Source organism: Capra hircus, chromosome 28 (genome assembly GCF_001704415.2).
Source record: "Capra hircus breed San Clemente chromosome 28, ASM170441v1, whole genome shotgun sequence".
Lineage (NCBI taxonomy): Eukaryota > Metazoa > Chordata > Mammalia > Artiodactyla > Bovidae > Capra > Capra hircus.
The window spans coordinates 43,133,493-43,155,372 of NC_030835.1; positions in this window are offsets into that span (position 1 = coordinate 43,133,493).

The window sequence follows — 21,880 nt, forward strand, 5'->3', positions numbered from 1 at the left end:
CTGGGGTGGGAAGATCCCCTGGAGGAGGAAGTGGCAACCCACTCCAGTATTCTTGCCCGGAGAATCCCATGGACAGAGGAGCCTGGCAGGCTACAGTCCACAGGGTCACACACAGTTGGATATGACTGAAGCGACTTAGCACACACACAGTGTTAATCTCTACTTTTACCTTCCTTCTGGGTAATATACTGCCTCTCTGGAACAATTACTGTTATACTGCACAATACTAAAATACATTTCTCTGGCCATGATGACTGAGCCCTTCTCATCATTAAAGAGGTTATTTCAAAGCAGGAAAACAGGTTTCAGTATGTCCACATCAGTTAGTAATAGGCAGAGCTCTGAGGCGATGCTTAGGTGCAGAGGGAAAGAGCCTTGAGGTTTTTTGAGCCAAGTAGAAGTCAGAGATTAGATCCGAGAGTAATCAGAGATAGCTGCTAGAAACATATAACCTACCAAGACTGAATGATGAAGAAACAGAAAATCTAAAAAGACTAATTTGTAAGCAGATTGAATCAGAAACAAAAAACCTACCAACAAACAAAAGTCCAGGATGAGATGGCTTCACTGGTGAATTCTACCAAACATTTAAAGAAAAATTAATACCTTCTCAAACTCTTCCAAAAGATAGAATAGGAGGGAACACTTCCAAAACTCAATTTATGAAGTCAGCATTGCCCTGATACCAAAATCAGACAAGAACATCACAAAGAAATGGAAGTCATAGGCCAATATACCTGATGAACATAGATGCAAAAATCTTCAATGAAATATTAGAAAATCAAATTTAACAATATATTAAGAAGATGATGTACCATGATCAAGTGGGGTTTATTCCAGGGTTGCAAGGATGGTTCAATACCTGCAAATCAATCAGTGTGATACACCACATTAACCAAACGAAGGGTAAAAACCATACGATCATCTCAGCAGACACAGGAAATATCCAGCAAAATTCATCATCCGTTCAATATCAAACTTCTCGACAAAAAGGTGTGGTATTGGTGCAAAACAGACACATAAATGAATGGGTCAGAATAGAGAGCCCAGAAGTGAACCCACACATATACGGTCAATTAATCTATGACAGCTGCAGTCCATGGGGCTGCTAAGAGTCAGACACGACTGAGCGACTTCATTTTCACTTTTCACTTTCATGCATTGGAGAAGGAAATGGCAACCCACTCCAGTGTTCTTGCCTGGAGAATTCCAGGGACGAGGGAGCCTGGTGGCTGCCGTCTATGGGGTTGCAGAGTCAGACATGACTGAAGCGACTTAGCAGCAGCAGCAGTCACAAATATGCTGGGGGAAGGGAAAATCTCTTCCATAAATGGTGTTGGGAAAACTGGACAGCTATGTGCAAAGGAATGAGACTGGATTTCTATCTTACACCATACACAAAAAACAAACTCAAAATGGATTAAAAACCTGAACATAAAGATTAAAAACCTAAAATCATAACACTTCTAGAAGAAAACATAAGGGTAATTTCCTTGACATTGGTCTTGACAATGGTTTTTCTTTCTTTCTTTTTTTGGATTTGACACCAAAAGCAAAGGCAACAAAAGCAAAAAATAAACAAGTGAGACTACATCAAATTAAAATACTTCTGCATAGCAAAGGAAACTATCAAGGAAATGAAAAGGGAACCTACTGAAAGGAAGAAAATATTTGCAAATTGTGTATCCGATAAAGGGGTTAATATATAAAAGTTGAAGAATCTATGCGATTCAGTAGGAATGCAACAAAAAAACCAATAAAAAAGCAAGCAGAAGAACTGAACAGACATTTTTCTGAAGAAAACAACCAAATGATCAATTGATATGTGAAAAGATGCTCAGCACCACTAAACATCAGGGAAATACAAAGCAAGACCACAGTGAGGTATCACCTCACACCTGTTTGAATGACTTTTATCAAAAAGATAAGAGATCATAAACATTGGTGAGGAGGATGAGGAGAAAAGGGAACCCTTGTGCACTGCTGGGGATGTAAATTGGTTTCAGGCAGTACAGAAAACAGTGTGGAGATTCCTCAAAAAAATAAACGTAGACCTGTCATATGATCCAGCAGTTCCACATCTGGGCATTCATACGGAGAAAATGAAACCGTTATCTCGAAAAGACATCTGAACCCCTATATCCTTTGCAGCATTCTTTACAATAGCCAAGACGTGGAAACAGTGTTTCTATTGATGGAAGAATGAATAAAGAAAATGTTGCCTACATACAATGAAATATTATTCAGCCATACAAAGAAGGAAACCTTGTCATCTGCAACAACATGGACGGATCTTCAGGGCACTGTGCTAGATGAAATGCCATCAGAGAAAGACAAATACTAATATGATCTCATTTACATGTGGAACCTTAAGAAGTTGAGCTCATAGCTACAGAGAACATCCTGCTGATTTCCAGAGCGGGTGTTTGGGGCAGCAGGGGGCTGGAATAGTGATCAAAAGGTACAAATTTTCAGTTTTAGGAGAAAGAAGTTCTGGGGATGTAACATACAGCAATGATAACTATAGTTAACAATACTGTATTATATATTTGAAAGTTGTTAGATCTTAAAAGGTCTCATCACAAGAAAAATAAATTTTTAACTCAGTGATATATGTTAACTAAACTTATTGTAGTAATTATTTCATGTTACATAAATATATCAAAACCTTACACTGTACCCCTTTGACGAATACAACGTCAGTTGTATCTCAGTAAAACTGGGAGTGGGGAGATCTGGCCAATAAAGGACTTAAGCAACACGTGTCTTTCCTGGGGATTGTTTGGGGGGTTCCCAGCTTACTGGTGACTTCTTGCAGTTAAAACTGTGCTCTCTAGGATGAGGTAACCGCTGTTGGAGGGTGCCCTGCTCACATGGAGATTGTGAGAATGCAACACCTGTGCTTGTACCAGGCTGGTCGTCGTCACATCAGGGGAACTGAGATCAGAACCGGGTATTAGCAAACAGAAAATATCTAAATAGTTGAAGAATCTATACAATTCAGTAGGAATACAACAAAAAATCCAATAAAAAAGAGCAAGAAAGGAGGCAATTCATTTTGCAGTGCTTACTCCTAAGATAAAATGTGGAGCACAGAGCAAGCTGACCGGGAGTCAGAGCGGAGCTCGGCCTTGAGGTGATCTTAGGACTGGGTTCTGCCTCTTCTATTGGTTGATACGTCACAGTGAGATTTCCTTAAATCAATGTGGTATGAGGTTTCCTGAGAGAACCGCGCTGTTGAGTGGCCAGGTGAGAAAGACAGCTTGTCGCCAGTGCTGGGCACAGACGTGTGGACACTGAGACCCAGGTTTCCAGGCCCAGTGCTCGAGAATGCCTGGGAGCTCCCTGTCCACATGCTAACAGGGCACTCAGAACAGGGAAGAGCTAGACTTTTCTCTCTGTTCCCCATCCCACTCTGGGGGCATTTGAAACTCCAGGGAGCAGAGAGTTAATAGAATGCGATGAATAAACACGGAATCTTCCAAGAAGTGGGCTTTCTCCAGAGGTGTAGAGTACACACTGAGACACAACAAACCCCGGGAAGACACCAGCGAGGCCCAAGCCAGCAAGCCCAGCTCTTTTTAAAACTGCTTTTGGAAGAGAAGTGATCAGAATGCTGACATCCTTCTCATCTCCACTGGCTTCAAAAAATGAGACCATTGGAGGGAAAATATTAAATTTAACCGGGGCCTAATTCTTCACCTTTGTAGGGTGCAGGTTAGGTACCTAAGAATGGGTATACACCTAACTGGACTAGTGGTGCAAAACTGGGGCCCTGTGCCCATCCCCAAATCCCACTGAAACCAGAGGATGACTGGTAACATCCTTAGGTGTTGCTACTCCTGAGACTTCGCATTTTACCGTCGTAAACCATCAAACCGAAGACTTATCTGGGAGAAGGAGCTCTCTCTCAGCCTCCCAGACTCTTGGAGTTTACTAGGCTTCCTCAGCTGCTGATCTACTTCCTTATGGCCCAAGATGATTCCAAACAAAAATGACTGGGAGTCCCCTTTTTTTGAGTGGCTCAGCTGATATAAATGGATACCATTTTTACGTCCTATTCCTCCTCCCCTCCAACCAGCAGTTAAGTTTGAACTCCTTCATTAGCCAGTCAATTTATTTCTGCCTTCCATCTGACTAGCGCAAAATTTAATCTAATTTAAAACTTAATCAGGTGAAGCAATCAACACAATATGGAAATCCAGGATTTCCTCTGCATAGTGTACAAATAAGAAAAATGTGTTTCCCAGCATAATTCGGGAAGAACGCTTTACAGCGTAGGGAGTAACCTGGGGGAAGACCACGTACCTGCTGCTGGGGGATGATGAGGTGTCCACTCGCTGACCAGGACCCCTGACACAGGCAGACAGAAGAGCTGGTGGCATCCTGGCAAGGACACTGAGGACAGGTTTGGGTGTCCATACGGGATCCTAACAGGCTCATCTGACAGTCAATCCTGGTTCAGCAGAAAAGGCAGTGAGTTTTGCCATGGAAGGTGTCTCATCATTGATGACTCCCTGTGGGAGCCTCAGTTCTCTTATCTGGCCAGTGGGGACCCGTCCCTACCCATCATGGTGGTTACGGGCACCACCTGGGTCACAAGCCCAAGCTGGTCATAAGCACAAAAGCACTCTGCAGGTGCCAGTTATTTTTTTTTTAATCAAAGGAGACTGGCTATGCCGTAAACAATCATCGGAAGCAGATGCGTCAATCAATCAGCAGTTGGTGTGGGACGCCTCACAGTGGCAGCGCTCAGGGGCGCGGGACACCCGAGGGCCCGTGCTGCAGCGCGCACAGCCCTTTCGGAAATGGGTCGCAGGATAAGTCTGGGCAGTGGGTGTCGGTGAATGCTGAGGATGAGATGATGTCGGGCAGAATGAGGAGTTTAAATCTGCAAGGATGAGGAAGGAGCCCTTCAGATTCACTCCTTCATTAAAAAAAATTATTTGCTCAACACATGTCTATTGTGTGTTTGATCTAGATTAGGCAGAGGAGCAAAACCGCGAGGCAAAGCTGTGCCGCGCATGCTGGGAGCCTCCGAATAGAGCTATGAGAGCATCAGGAGAGAGAGACAGGGGAGGGAGGGAGAGAGCAGGCAGGTTGTGGTGGATCAAGGAGTCTGCCTGTGTGCCTGGCTTTGATTCAGAGGCGCAGAGCCACTGCCCTTGAAGACAGACCCAAGGAGAATGAATAAGTCTTTCCTTTGTTTTGGTGGATGCTCACCTCGCTGACGGGGCTGATTCAGAGTGTGGATTTGCAGGCAGTTGAGCAGCGGAGTGCCCGGAGCAGAGGCACTTCTGAGGGTTCCCAGACAGAGCCCAGGAGGGGTTCTGGGCCAGTTCACTGCAGGCAGCTGCACCTCTCTCTTTGCCACACACACACGTGCACACACACAGACATGCACACACACCACATGGCTGGCTGGGACCAGATCCTATGATCCGTGACCTAGCGGAAGTCCTGGTCCCAGCACCTGAAACCTTGACTACTTGGCTTAGGATGGAGAGGATTCCAAGGAATCGTCTCTCGCATCTTTTGAGAGGGGGACACCTTGCCATTGAGGCAAAATCAAGGTCCTGGTGGCCCAGATAGGCAAGCGAGTGGCACCAACAGCCCAAAAACGGGCTGTGAGGCTCAAACCCACTTGCTCCCAATGTGAGCTTGGTCTGAAAATAAGATGGGAATAACCCAAGCTGTCCCTCCATTCCCCATATGTTCCTCCATCCCCCAAATGCACTGGGTGGAAGGCAGGGCTTTCACTGGTGGCTGAATTGGCACATTGTGAAGACCAGAGGCTGGAGGGTCAGGAGGCCTGGAGTCCCTCACTGCCCCCTGATCGGCTGGTCTTATGACCGTGGGAACATGCCTTATGACCGTGGGAACTTGCCTTGTCCTTCTGGGCCTCAGTTTACTCCTTTGTAAATGGGAGGTGTTGGCTTAGAGCTATGGTCCTCACCTGGCAGGTGGTGGTGGAGGGCTGCAGAGTCAGCCCCTTGGAGGAGGGTGGGATAGGTGGGTGTGGACCCTGCTGGAAGGGTGTTGGCTGGATGAAGGTGAGGAAGTTGGGGCCTCAGGGAATATGTCCACCTCACCCTGCTGCCCTAAAACCTATGTTAACTTTTTAAACTCCAGACCATCTCACAACTGATCATTACCACTCCTAAGGCAAGTACAGTAGAATTGATCTTCCTGTTTCCAAAAGAAGAAATCAATAAAAAAGTGACGTCTTCCAGGAAACAGCTGAATCTTCAATATGCGAGGATGCTGAAAACAAACCATTAATCCCCAAATTTCAAAACATCACAAAGTTATAATTGAAACAATTGATTGGTAGCCCTGACACTAAACTGAAAATTCACACCCCACCCTAACCTGGCACCACCCTAGGGAGTGATATCTCACAAGCCTTCTTGGAGTTGGTGGGGACAATTTCAACCCCAGCCTCCTCTCTGCCTTTGGCTCCAGCTTCCACGCCCTCTGCAGTGTGGGATCCACCCTCTGGCCTCTGCCTCCTCCCTCCCTACACAGTCCCAGGGCTGGGCTCTCTTCTTTGCCTGTCCTTCCTGCCCTCCCCTGGCTCCCAAGACAGTGGGCCCCTGGCCAGGTCCCCAGGGCCCTGCTCACCTGGTCCAGTTCTTTCTCTCACCCCTTCCCATCAAGCTTCACAGCCTTCATCCCTTTCCTGAAACCTCTCTATGTCTTCTGCACAGAGCAGCCTGGCCTCTTACTCCACAGAGAAGGGCAGGGCTCATCTGGAAGCAACATTCTCTCGACCGCCCTGTTGCCCAGACCAACCAGGACCCCACTGTGCCCAACCCCTCCAGCCTCAGGGCCTGCACTCTGGACTCCCTCCTTCAGCTGCCTCAGCCCCTTCAGCTCAGGAGTACACGGCCCCTGGAGATTTAAAGAAAGAACTGTGTACTAACAGGGAAAGCTCTATGCCTGGCGATCAGGAGACCCACACCACAAGGCGGCGCGGTCTCCCCCACCTCCAGTCCCCTTGAGCAGAGGAAGCCCACTCCATCCGGCCCCTCCTCTGGCTGTGCCCCCTCCCTCCAGCCCTCAGCCCTCAGGTCCTGCAGGCCCTTGCTCTGGCCCAAGGCCCTGGTGCTGGCTCCATGGGGCCACCTGCTGTCTCACACGGGCTGGAGGAGGCTCCATAGCTCTGGGTCCTGATGGTGGAGGGAGGCAGGGAGGAAAACACCCAGTGTGGTCCAGCCCCTAGATGAAGCAGACATGATGCAAACCACGATTTCTTAATATTCTCAGTGTGATTCTGTTCAGTGAGACTGTCTTCGTCTCTCTTTGATCAAACCCTTCTCACTTTCCTTCTTTGGCATGAGGAGGGATGGATGCATCTCCAGGGCAGAGTAAGGGGGAGGAAAACTCCCCATTACAGGGAAATGCTCTCAGTACCCCAGAAGAACAGTCCTCTGACCTTGCTCCTGCTGCCCTCAGCCTGCCCTCTGACCTCCTTCTCCCCATCATTCCCACCTGGAGAACGTGGAAATTCCCTGCATCTCATCAGCATCCCTAGTCCCTTGCTCACTCTCCACTTCTGCTTGCCGCCCACAACCCCTTCCTCTGAAATGGCCCTCCCCAAGTCCTCGCTGCCCTCCAGTCGCTACATCCAGTGCAGAGCTTAAAATCCTTCTCATTTGCCATTTCAGGCCCCGGAAGCAGAAGTAATCCTTGCTTTTCTCTAAGCTATAGGCTGTTCCTTCCCCAATTCTCTGCCTCTTAGATGAGAGTATTTCTTGTCTGCTCTCTGAATTCTAGCTGCCTTCCATTCTCTTACAATTTTCCAACCTCAGTGAGAGACTCACAACCTCCCCATGGAACTTAAGGCCCCCAAAGCTCAGTAGCTGTAAATCTTCTACAAAATGGCCACCAGGCATTTCGAGCTCAGTCTGCCCCAGATTGAACTTGTTGCCCTCTTTTCTAAATCTCGCAGCACTTTTTTCTTTTCATGAATGCCACGATTGTTCACGACCGTTTATCACCTGCACGCAGCCTCCATCTCTGCCTGGCCCCCTCCTCCTCACCCGCCACACAAGCCTTCTCTGAGGCCTCACCACTCTCCTCCAGGACACTCCGCGGTGCTGCCGGCATGAACTTCCTGAAGCTGCTCTCGGGGTTTAGACCCTTCCATGGCTTCCTGTTGACTCCTGTAGATATGAAACCCAAACCTTAGCGGCAACAGGCTCTTATTTGGATAATGTGAGACTGCAAGAGACTCAGCGGTATCCAAGCTCGACAGCGCCCTCCGATGGATGTTGTCTGGGGCAACAGCCAGTGTAAAGAGCTTGGGTTTGCTTTTTATTGATTGATTAATTTTTAATTAAAAATTATTGGAGTATAGTTGATTTACAATATTGTGTTAGTTTCTGCTGTACAGCACAGTGAATCAGTTATATATATGCATATATCCACTCTTTTAAAGGTTCTTTTCCTACATAGGCCACTGCAGAATGTTGAATAGCTCCCTATGTTATATTCTTATTTGTAATATATTTTGTATACAGTAGCGTATATGTGTCAATCCGAGTTTCCCAGTCTATCCCTCCCCCTTTCTCCCCGGCAACCATAAGTTTGTTTCTACATCTGCAACTCCATCTCTGTTTTGTAAATAATTTTATTTGTACCCTTTTATTAAGATTCCACATGTAACTGATATTATATAATATTTGTCATAGTCTATCTGACTTGCTTAACTCAGTATGACAATCTGCAGGTCCACCCACATCACTGCAAATGACATTATTTCATTCCTTTTCAGTCAGTCAGTCATTTCAGTTGCTCAGTCATGTCCGACTCTTTGCAACCCCATGGACTGCAGCATGCCAGGCCTCCCTGTCCATTGCCAATTCCCGGAGCTTGCTCAAACTCATGTCCATTGAGTCAGTGATGCCATCCAACCATCTCATCTCTGTTGTCCCCTTCTACTCCTGCCTTTGACCTTCCCAGCATCAGGGTCTTTTCCAATGAGTCAGTTCTTCACATCAGGTAGCCAAAGTATTGGAATTACAGCTTCAGCATCAATCCTTCCAATGAATATTCAGGACTGATTTCCTTTGGGATGGACTGGTTGGATCTCCTTTCAGTCTAAGGGACTCTCAATAGTCTTCTCCAACACCATAGTTCAAAAGCATCAATTCTTCAGTGCTCAGTGTTCTTTACAGTTCAACTCTCACATCCATACATGACTATTGGAAAAAACTATAGCTTTGACTAGACGGACTTTGTTGGCAAAGTAATGCCCCTGCTTTTTAATATGCTGTCTAGGTTGGTCATAGTTATTCTTCCAAAGAGCAAGTGTCTTTTAATTTTATGGCTGCAATCACCATCTGCAGTGATTTTGGAGCCCAAGAAAATAAAGTCTGTTACTGTTTCCATTGTTTCCCCATCTATTTGCCATGAAATGATGGGACAGGATGCCATGATCTTAGTTTTCTGAATGCTGAGCTTTAAGCCACCCTCTTCACTCTTCTCTTTCACTTTCATCAAGAGACTCTTTAGTTCTTCTTTGCTTTCAGCCATAAGGGTGATGTCACCTGCCTGTCTGAGGTTATTGATATTTATCCCGGCAATCTTGATTCCAGCTTGTGCTTCCTTCAGCCTGGCATTTCACATGATGTACTCTGTATATAAGTTAAATAAGCAGGGTGACAACATATAGCCTTGACATACTCCTTTCCCAGTTTGGAACCAGTCCATTGTTCCGTATCCAGTACAAACTGTTGCTTCTTGACCTGCATAAAGGTTTCTCATGATGTCTGTGGCAGACCACCTGAATTTTCCACAGTTTGTTATGATCTACACAGTCAAAGGCTTTGGCATAGTCAATAAAGCAGAAGTAGATGTTTTTCTGGAATTCTCTTGCTTTTTTTGATGATCCAACAGATGTTGGCAATTTGATCTCTGGTTCCTCTGCCTCTTCTAAATCTAGCTTGAGTATCTGGAAGTTCATGGTTCACGTACTGTTGAAACCTGGCTTGGAGAAGTTTGAGCATTACTTTGCTAGTGGGTGAGATGAGTCCAATTGTGCGGTAGTTTGAACATTCTTTGGCATTGCCTTTCTTTGGGATTGGAATGAAAACTGACCTTTTCCAGTCCTGTGGCCAGGGCTGACTTTTCAAAACTTGCTGGCATATTGAGTGCAGCACTTTCACAGCATCATCTTTTAGGATTTGAAATAGCTCAGCTGGTATTCCATCACCTCCACTAACTTTGTTCATAGTGATGCTTCCGAAGGCCCACTTGATTTCACATTCCAGGATGTCTGGCTCTAGGTGAGTGATCACACCATCGTGATTATCTGGGTCATGAAGATCTTTTTTGTACAGTTCTTCTGTGTATTCTTGCCATCTTTTCTTAATATCTTCTGCTTCTTTTAGGTCCATACCATTTCTGTCCTTTATTGTACCCATCTTTGCATGAAATGTTCCCTTGGTATCTCTAATTTTCTTGAAGAGATCTCTGATCTTTCTCATTCTATTGTTTTCCTCTATTTCTTTGCATTGATCACTGAGGAAAGCCTTCTTTTCTCTCCTTGTTACTCTTTGGAAATCTGCATTCAAATGGGTATATCTTCCCCTTTCTCCTTTGCTTTTCACTTCTTTTCTTTTCTCAGCTACTTGTAAGGCCTCCTCAGAGAACCATTTTGCCTTTTTGCATTTCCTTTTCTTGGGGATGGTCTTGATCCCTGCCTCCTGTACAATGTCACTAACCTCCAACCTAGTTCTTCAGTCACTCTATCAGATCTAATCCCTTGAATCTGTTTGTCACTTCCACTGTATAATTGTAAGGGAATGGTCTAGTGGTTTTCTCCAACTTAAGTCTGAATTTGGCAATAAATAGTTCATGATCTGAGTCACAGTCAGCTCCCAGTCTTGCTTTTGCTGACTGTATAGAGCTTCTCCATCTTTGGCTGCAAAGAAGATAGTCAGTCTGATTTCAGTGTTGACCATCTGGTGATGCCCATGTGCAGAGGCTTCTCTTGTGTTGTTGGAAGAGGGTGTTTGCTATGACCAGTGTGTTCTTTTGGTAAAACTCTATTAGCCTTTGCGCTGCTTCATTCTGTACTCCAAGGCCAAATTTGCCTGTTACTCCAGGTGTTTCTTGACTTCCTACTTTTGCATCCCAATCCCCTATAATGAAAAGGACATCTTTTTGGGGTGTTAGTTCTAGAAGGTCTTCATAGAACCGTTCAACTTCAGCTTCTTTAGCATTACTGGTTGGGGCATAGACTTGGATTACTGTGATACTGAATGCTTTGCCTTGGAAATGAACAGAGATCGTTCTGTCATTTTTGAGATTGCATCCAAGTACTGCATTTCAGACTCTTTTGTTAACTATGATGGCAACTCCATTTCTTCTAAGAGATTCTTGCCCACATCTGCATTAAATTCATTCATTCCAGTCCATCTTAGTTTGCTGATTCCCAAAATGTCAGCATCCACTCTTGCCGTCTCCTGTTTGTCCACTTCCAGTTTGCCTTGATTCCAGGAACATTCCAGGTTCCTATGCAATATTGCTCTTTACAGCATCGGACCTTACTTCCATCACCAGTCACATCCACAACTGGGCATTGTTTTTGCTGTGACTCTGTCTCTTCATTCTTTCTGGAGTTATTTCTCCAGTCTTCTCCAGCAGCAGGTTATAGGGCACCTACTGACCTGTGGATTTCATCTTTTAGTGTCCTATCTTTTTGTCTTTTCATATATTCATGGGGTTCTCAAGGCAAGAGTACTGCAGTGTTTTGCCATTCCCTTCTCCAGTGGACCACGTTTTGTCAGAACTCTCCACCAAGACCTATCTGTCTTGGGTGGCCCTACACGGCATGGCTCATAGTTTCATTGAGTTAGACAAGGCTGTGCTCCTTGTGATCAGTTTGATTAGTTTTCTGTGATCGTGGTTTTCATTCTTTCACTCTGGAGGTAATGAAGATAAAGGCCACCCCCTTCAGAAGGTCCCGGGGATGCACTGCTGCACTCAGTGCCCCCGAGCCTGCAGCAGGCCACCGCCGGCCCACACCTCCACCAGAGACTCCTGCTTCTCACAGGCAAGTCTAGGTCAGTCTCTTGTGGGGTTATTGCTTCTTTCTCCTGGGTTCTGGTGCACACAAGGTTTAGTTTGTGCCCTCCAAGAGTTTGTTTCCCCAGTCCTGTGAGTTCTGTAATCAAATCCCATGGGCATCCAAAGTCAAATTCTCTGGTGGTTTTCAGTCCCTTTGCCAGATCTTCAGGTTGAGGAATCTGTTATGGGTCCTAGAACTCTCTTAACAGTGGGAGAATTTCTTTGGTGTAATTGTTCTGCAGTTTGTGGTTGTCTGCTCGGAGGCTCTGTGGTGGGGTTAATGGCGACCTCCTCCACGAGGGCTTATGCCACAGTCGGTGTGACCCGGGTAGCAGCACCCAGAGCCCCTGCCCCTGCGGCAGGCCACTTCTGACCCATACCTCTGCAGGACACTCAAACACAGGTCTGGCTCAATCTCTGGGGGGTCTCTGGATCCTGGTGCACACAAGGTTTTGTTTGAACCCTCTGAGCGTCTCTGGCGGGTATGGGGTTTGATTCTAAATGCGATTTTGCCCCCCTACTGTCTTGCTTGGGCCTTTGTCCTCAGCTATGGGATATCTTTTTTTGGTGGGATCCAGCATTTTCCTGCTGATGGTTGTTCAGCAGTGAGCTGTAATGTTGGAGTTCTTGCAGGAAAAGAACACACCTCCTTCTACTCCACCATCTTGAGAGCTCATTCTTTTTAGTGACTGAATAATATTCCATTGTATATATACACCACAGCTTCTTTATACATTGCTCTGTTGATGGACGTTTAGGTTGCTTCCATGTTCTGGCCTTTGTAAATAGTGCTGCAATGAACACTGGGGTACATGCATCTTTTCAAATTATGGTTTTCTCGGGATATATGCCCAGTGGTGGGGCTGCTGGGTCATAAGGTAGCTCTACTTTTCCTTTTTAAAGGAACCTCCTGCAGTATGTATTCTCCATAGTGGCTGCACCAATTTACATTCCCATCAACAGTATAGGAGTGTTCCCTTTTCTCTAGACCCTCTCCAGAGTGTATGGTTTGAGATTTTTTGATGAGGGTGGGTTTGTTTTTTAAATAAAGGAGACAAGTAGAGATACAGAGGATTCACAAGGACCAGAGGATGAATGAGTCTCCTGGGAACATTGTGAGCAGTGGAGAGTGGCATGCAGGGCAGATCTTTTGTGTATTTAGGTGTCTGCTCCCAAAGCATCTGCTATTCTTCTCTGATTAGGGTCACTGTTTTGAACACAGGTGTTTTTGGTTTTGTTTTTGTTTTTCTGGAATGCCCTCTTGTAACTGTGTGATATGGCCCTCCTATAGTATGTGTTTAATTAAAATGTTAGCATAGTCTTTGAAAAGATGGATAAATGTGTCTCCTGGCCCAGCAATGTGCCAATAACCCAGTGGTGCCTAACAATAAATTAGACTGGATGAAGTCACCCTAGAAATTTATGATAGACTCGTGGGGACAAAGATCACAGACTTTTCTAGAGGGAGAAGTGGGTGCAGGGGAAGAGGAAGACCTGGAACAGAGCATGATTCCAGGATCCAGCCTGCGACAGGCTTAGTGAGGGCCCAGAAAAAAGGGCCTCTGGAAACACGAAATCACTGGAGTCTGGGAAGCAGTGGAATTTGGTAGAGTTGATGTAGAAAGAAAAGAAGAGGCGTCCCTGGTCTCATCTCAGCTGGAGGCTTCCCAGTGCTCCAGGGACTGGCCTCTCTCTGGTGTAGCTGCACTGGGCTCGACAGTTTCTGGGCTACCCCAGGTTCTTTGACCTTAGTGCTCCAGGTGTCAAGAGTGCTTTCCTTTCTTTATTTTAAGCTGTAGGTTTTATCAGTATTCATGTGTGGTGAGACCAACAGATCAGGAGATGACTGTTGTTGGAAAGAGTCTATTATTGCTGTGGACTGAACATTTATGTCTCTCCTTCAACTCTTAGGTTGAAAACCTAATGCCCAATTCAAAGGTATCAGGAGATGGGGCCACTAGGAGGTGATCAGGTTATGAGGGTGGAGCCCCCAAGAATGTGGTTAGATGCCCTGAAAAAAGAGACCCTTGAGAGCTCCCTCCCCCTTCTCCACCTGAGGACATGGTGAGAAGAACCAGGAAGTGGGTTTCACTGGACATTGAGTCTATTGGCACCTGATCTTAGACTTCCAGTCCCCAGAACTGTGAGAAATAAATGTCTCTTGGACTTCCTTGGTGGTACAGTGGATAAGAATCCATCTGCAGAGGACATGAGTTTGATCCCTGGTCTAGGAAGATTCCACATGCCACAGGGCAACTAAGCTCAGGCACCACAACTACCGAGCTTGTGCTCGAGAGCCGGCAAGCCACAACTGCTGAAGCCTGAGTGCCTAGAGCTTGTGCTCCACAACAAGAGAAGCTACTGCCATGAGAAGGCTGCTCCTTGCAACAAAGAGCAGCCCCTGCTCGTTACAACCAGGGAAAGCCCACACGCAGCAATGAAGACCCGGGGCAGACAAAAATAAATAAACATTATTAAAGAAGAAATAAATGTCTCTTATTTATGAACCACCTAGTCTGTGTGGTATTTTGTTATAACAGCTTCAAGATAGATATGCTCAGATAATAGCACTCACAGATCCTTAGGGGAGGGGGCACACCTTGCCGTGGGTGGGTGGGAGACACGTGGGGAAAGCTCCAGGGTGCTCAGGTGGCAGAGGGAAGGGGAAATGTAGGCAAGGAGCCTTTGCTGTGGTTTCTGGGGAAGAACAGGCAACGCAGGGTCAGCGGGCTCAGGACTGGCTGGTTTGGATCATTTCCGGGCTCTGGGGCATATGGACCCTCTGGTTGCCCAGTACCTGCCCTGGGCAATGAGGTTATATTGATAGTGGTTCTCGAGAGTGAGAACCGCAGAGGTGGTGGGCTGTGGGCTCTGGGTGGTTGGTTTGCATTTGAAAGGTGCTCTCTAGGAGAGCTGTCCATTCTGTGGGAAGAGGGAAGCCGAAGAAGGGGCAGTGCCTGCAGGGTCAGAAGGCCCAGATGTCAACACATCAGAAAACATAAAATAAAAATCATGATTAACACATCTTTGCTCCTCTTGGCTCCACCCCCTTCTCCTTCCAGGTTCAGCCTAAAAACCTACCTCCTTGAAGAAGATAGGCAGGGAAGGCTTTTTCTTTTATTTCTTTGAAAGAACTCAGCATGAGTTAAGGTTATTGCTTTAGCTGCAGTTCCTGGAAAACAGAGTGAGGCAAAGATTTAGTGGCAATGTTCTATTTGGGAGGGAAGAGTTTGAGGCAGTGAGAGAGAGAAGGGAAGCAAGGTGGGGAGGGAGGCATCATCTGCCCAGTGAGGTACTGCTCTGCTGGGGCAGCTTCCGCGGGCTTCAGGTGGCCACTCAGCAGGAGCCCCTGTTCCACTTCCAGTACGCAGCTGCCAGACAGGCTGCATGGAGACGAGGCGAGGCAGGCTCTCCCCTCCTGCTCTCCCTCCATGGGTCAGTGCTCCTTCACACTCTGGGCTGCCTGATCTGACCACTTGAAGCTGGACCTTCAGACCAGTGTGGTGGCATTTTTAACTCAAGTCTGGAAGTGGCAAGAGAAGACATCAACTCTGAGCCCAGGGAGAGAGCTGGCATTCCAAGGGCAGTTTACTGGTCTGTCCCTGGAAGGTCCAGGGAGTGTTGGAACTGAGAGGTCTGGAGCTACATCTGACCTAGGTCCCCAGCTAGGCCAGAAACATCTTCCAGGCAGAGACTGTCTCTGCTTGATTTGTACCTTGTTGCCAGACCCAGCATACAGCCTGGAGGAAAGTAGGTGCTGAACCCAGGTTTGCAATTCCAAGTTCAACTTCTAGAGAGTTGCGCAGCTGTGTGTTCCCCAAGTGGCTGACTCACTCTTGTCTCCACAACATGTTCATAGCTAGGCTGAGGGGGTCCTGAGGATGTGGAGCATTTCCTCTTTTCCTAGTGATTAGCTCAGAGTCTGGAGTATAGTAGGTGCTCAGTGAGAATGTGCTGCCATGTGCTGAGTGAAGGCGTGCAGCTCGCAGAAGGGTGGCTAGACCATCCGAGTTATTTCACAAGTGGGCCCACTTGACTTGCAAGACACTCTCCTGGGCTGCTTGTTCAAATACAGTGAAACCAAGGCGCTCCAACCTGGAAGACACCATTTCATTTGTTCATTACTCACTTGTGGTAGCAAAGACTTTCTTTTCTGGTAATATGCCAGATTAGACAACCTGAAGATTTTCTTGCTTATAGAACACCTGGAAATAATGATCAAAATGTTACATCTGTAACTCAGTGGGACCCTGTGGGGTCTTCCCAAGACAGAGCTCCCCATGTCCTCTGCCTATCTCTTGTTTGTAGAAAAGCTTTAGTTTTCCAGGCCTCCCCTGAGTCACAAAACCTGACTCGAGAATTAATGACTAAACTAATGAGAACATGTAGCAACAACAGAAACGAAAAATAGCAGTTGGACCACAAGAAACAATGGTAATTTATACAATAGATAGATCAGCTGTATAGCAGCCATAGAATTTTTAGTTCTTCCCTGGAGGACAGGGGTAGCAGTGTCTGATGCACATTTCTGAGCCATTTTACAGATGCTAAAACCCCCACCAGATGGAAGAAGGTAACTGCTGGAGCCTGAGACTGATGATGGTAACCCCTGTGACGCCACCCTGTCACCTCTCCAACAACCAGAAGGTCATGCACGAGCTGATTACACACCCTGAAGCGCCCCCCTCGCCTGACCTGTAAAGACCCTTCCCCGAAACCCACTGGGGAATTGGGGTGTTTTAAGCAGTAGTTGCCAACACTTCTTGTTCGGCACGTGCAATAAATGCATTTTCCTTCACCACAAACTGGTGTCGGTTGATGGGCTTTACTTTGTACAGGTGAGTGGACCCAAGTCTGGTTCAGTAACACTGTCTATTGAGATGCATAATTGAGATTTCAAGAAAGGAAGGGGTCTCCCCAGGGGCAAAACCAAATAGTTACATTCGATCTTCATTATTCGCAAACTCCGTATTTGGTAAATAGGTTAATTGCAGAATTTATTTGTAACTCCCAAATCAATCCCTGGGGAGCCTTCACAGTCATTTGCATATGTGTTCAGTTCAGTTCAGTTCAGTTCAGTCGCTCAGTCGTGTCCGACTCTGCGATCCCATGGACTACAGCACGCCAGGCTTCCCTGTCCATCACCAACTCCCGGAGCTCACTCAACACATGTCCGTCGAGTTGGTGATGTCATCCAACCATCTTATCCTCTGTTGTCCTCTTCTCCTCCTGCCTTCAATCTTCCCCAGCATCAGGGTCTTTTGCAATCAGTCAGTTCTTTGCATCAGGTGGCCAATATTGAAGTTTCAGCTTCAGCATCAGTCCTTCCAATGAATATCTGGGTTGATTTCCTTTAGGATTAACTGCTTTGATTTCCTTGCAGTCCAAGGGACTCTCAAGAGTCTTCTCCAACACCACAGTTCAAAAGCATCAATTCTTCAGCGCTCAGCTTTCTTTATAGTCCAACTCACATCCTTACATGACCACTGGAAGAACCATAGCTTTGACTAGATGAACCTTTGTTGGCAAAGTAATGTCTCTGCTTTTTACTATGCTGTCTAGGTTGGTCATAGTTTTTCTTCCAAGGAGCAAGCATCTTTTAATTTCATGGCTGCACTCATCACCTGCAGTGATTTGGGAGCCCAAGAAAATAAAGCCTTTCACTATTTCCATTGTTTCCCCATCTATTTGCCATGAAGTGATGGGACTGGATGCCATGTGTACAGAGCCACAAAAAAATGTGAGCCACTCTGTGCGCATGTCCAGCTGAGGTTGGTCAAGGTGATGCTCTTGTCTCCTTTGCGTTGTTGCTTTCACTGTTTAAAATGGCCCGCAAATGTAGTGCTGAAGTGCAGTCTAGTGCTGCTAAGTTTAATAGAGGCATGTTGTGTCTTACAGAGAAAATATGTGTTAGATAAGCTTCATTCACTCAAACTTATGAGTTATAGGGTTGTTGGTTGTGAATTTAATGTTAGTGAATCCACAATACTATTTTTTAAAGTATCCTTAAACACACATAAAGAGAACAAGGGAAGAGAACAATTATGTGTTGATCAGTTGATGAAAATATTGTGACCAGAGGCTTATAGGAATCTAACTGTAGCTCCCCTGGGAACAGTAGTTCAGTATTCAGTTATTCAGTGATTCTCGACTTTTCAGAAGGTGACTACCACAAACAACAGGAATCAAGTGTATCTAATAAGAGTTTCAAGAGAGAATAGGGAAAATTGATGTTTGAAGTGGCTGAGAATTTTCCAGAATTGATTTAAGAAACATGTTTTCAGATTCACTAAGTACAATGTGTCCCAAGCAAGATCAAGAGAAATTCATATGTTGACTCAGCGTATAGAACCCACAGAAAACCCACCATAAACATCTTAAAAACAACCACAACAAAAAGACAGTATAAAAAGTAAATACTATTAGATTGACAATACAATTCATGATAGCAGCAACAGACGATAGAATACAGTGGAATTTCATTTTAAGTACTAAGAGAAAATAACTGATATCCTAGAAATCTATGTCAATATAAACTATTCAAGAATCAGGGGAAAACAAAGATATTTCCAGACAAACAAGGATTAAAATGATTTTCTGCTAGCAGAACCTCACTGAAAGAATGACTGAGTATATGTTTCAGGAGTAAAGAAACTGAACCCACAAGGAAAGAGTGAGCTGCCACAAAGCAGGAAAGAAAGAAATTTATCAACAAGGAAGTAAATCTACAGAAACACTCCATGTAAAACAAACACAGACAGAGCTTGAGCAGTATTCTCAACATTTGTTCATTCAATAAATACTTATTGAGCGTGTAAAATCAGTGTTAGTAAGATAATGGTGAATAAAAAAGACCCAAAATGCCGATCCTCAAGAGAATTATAAATAAATAGATAAAATATTTAGCATGCTGCAGGGGAATACATGCAATAGTGAATTAAGTCAGGGAGGGGGAGGGGGACAGGGATAAACAAAGCTCCAGCCTCACCTTGAAGTCCAGTCAACTCAAAGGATAATAAGCAAACTGGAGGCTGAGGGTGAGATACTTGGTTCTTGTCTCTGCATTCATCTTCTTAGAGGCAGGATCACTTTTTTCCCCCCCTCATCCAAAGTGACTTAAAAAAAAGAAAAGGGACACTATGAGCAGCCACCCTTGTGCGTGCATGCTAAGTTGTTTCAGTTGTGTCCGACTCTTTGAGACCCCATGGACTGTAGCCCACCAGGCTCCTCTATCCATGGGATTCTCCAGGCAAGAACACTGGAGTGGGTTGCTATGCCCTTCTCCAGCCTCCTTCTAAAGGGACAATCTATGAAGATCAGTGCAAGTGGCAAAGCCATGGGAGGTAAACGCAGTGACCATCGGGCAGTTTGGCAGTGGAGGTTGTCTACAGCCAATCTGGTTCTTCCCAACTTTAAGGAAAATGCAACAACCTAATCGGGCAGAAATTCACAGGACTGAGAGGGTCCTGGTAAGTTGGAGAGATATTAGAATTTAGCATTTGGAAGAGTTTGGGAAGAAGGGTGTTTAAATCAAACCCTTCTGAGAAAAAGCGAGTAAGAGATTTTGTGGGTTGTGGCCAGTTGTAAATTTATTTTAATGCCAGAGTTTTTAAAAAGTGGATTTTACAATCTATGAGTGAGTTTTATTTATGAACTTAAACTTGATCTATTTTCTTCCTGTTCTCTTGCATAAAATAGGCCGAGCTTGCCTGGTGTGACTCAAACTGTGAAGCAGAACAATTGTGCAATATCTGAGTTCTCCAGCTTGTAAAATTCAAATTTGTCTAATTTATAAACAATATTTATGAATGGTTTTCTAGGACAAAGGCACCATTCCTCCAATACACTTCTGGGCACTTCCCTCCCTCTGCAGGTCCTACTGTGCTCAGCCAGGTGGGGAGCACTTCCCAGTCTCAGCTGATGCCCCAGAGCCAGGGACAGAGGGAGTACAGCACTGCCCTGCCCGTGAGGCTCTCAGAACTGACTTCCACCACCCTGTGTGTGAAATGGTCCAAATAGCGTCTCCAAGAGAAAACAAACTGAGTTACAAACAGCTGAATCCAATTAATTTTTGTAATTCATAATCACATGTTCAGTTCAGTCACTCAGTCGTGTCTGACTCTTTGTGACCCCATGAATCGCAGCACGCCAGGCCTCCCTGTATATCACCAGCTCCCGAAGTTCAATCAAACTCATGTCCATCGAGTCGCTGATGCCATCCCACCATCTCATCCTCTGTTGTCCCCTTCTCCTCCTGCCCCCAATCCCTCCCAGCATCAGAGTCTTTTCCAATGAGTCAACTCTTCGCATGAGGTGGCCAAAGTACTGGAGTTTCTGCTTTAGCATCATTCCTTCCAAAGAAATCCCAGGGCTGATCTCCTTCAGAATGGACTGGTTGGATCTCCTTGCAGTCCAAGGGACTCTCCAGAGTCTTCTCCAACACCACAGTTCAAAAGCATCAATTCTTTGGCACTCAGCTTTCTTCACAGTCCAACTCTCACATCCATACATGACCACAGGAAAAACCATAGCCTTGACTAGACGGACCTTTGTTGGCAAAGTAATGTCTCTGCTTTTGAATATGCTATCTAGGTTGGTCACAACTTTTCTTCCAAGGAGTAAGCGTCTTTTAATTTCATGGCTGCAATCACCATCTGCAGTGATTTTCGAGCCCCCCAAAATAAAGTCTGACACCGTTTCCACTGTTTCCCCAACTATTTCCCATGAAGTGATGGAACCAGATGCCATGATCTTAGTTTTCTAAATGTTGAGCTTTAAGCCAACTTTTTCACCCTCCACTTTCACTTTAATCAAGAGGCTTTTTAGTTCCTCTTCACTTTCTGCCATAAGGGTGGTGTCATCTGCATATCTGAGGTTATTGAGATTTCTCCCGGCAATCTTGATTCCAGCTTGTGCTTCTTCCAGCCCAGCGTTTCTCGTGATGTCCTCTGCATAGAAGTTCAATGAGCAGGTGACAACACACAGCCTTGATGCACTCCTTTTCCTATTTGGAACCAGCCTGCTGTTGAGAGGGATGCAAAATCAGAGGACAATGACGGACGATCAAGACAGACGATTTGTAACTTCACTGAGGAAACTGCTATGCTGTCCACCCCCAGATTCCTCAGCATTTTCTTGGAGAGCTGGACCCCTCCAGGCTGGGGAGGGCAAGAAGCTCATTCTAGTCAACCCAAGGAGAATGAATCACTCTTACCACCTAGGAGGTAAGCCAAAAAAAAAGAGGTCAGTCACATCCTAATTTTCCCTTGGAAGCAACTTCAGTGGTTTCTGCTCCCTGCAGGAGGGAGTGGGGTGCACCCAACAGCCTGGAGGAGGAGTGCTGGGAGGGGGCACCCCTGCATCCCGAGGCGCAAGCTCTCCTCTGGGAGTCTAGGTGACGGGTGGAGTGTGAGTCGGGGTGGGGACTGTGCTCGGGCTCAGTTCTCTGTGTCCTCTGAGCTCTCTTGAGAACACACCTGGGAAGGGCCACCATAGATGGAGCTGGGAATTTGGAACTTGAAATCCAAGGCTTATATCTGACTCAAGGAGACAGGAGCTTGTGTGACAAAAAAGGAAACTGGAATGAGTAATATCTGTTGTCCTGGAGCCAAAACCTGAGGAATCTGATCACCAGCACCACCTGGGGAGCCTGAAGAAAACAGGCGGATATTGGCCCCACCCAAGAAACACCAGATCAGAGATTCTGGCACAGAGTCCAGGATTGTGTGCTTTATCAAACTTCCCTGGTGATTCAGATGATAAGCCTGGTCAAGGAAAGCATGGTATGTGGAATCCAACAGGA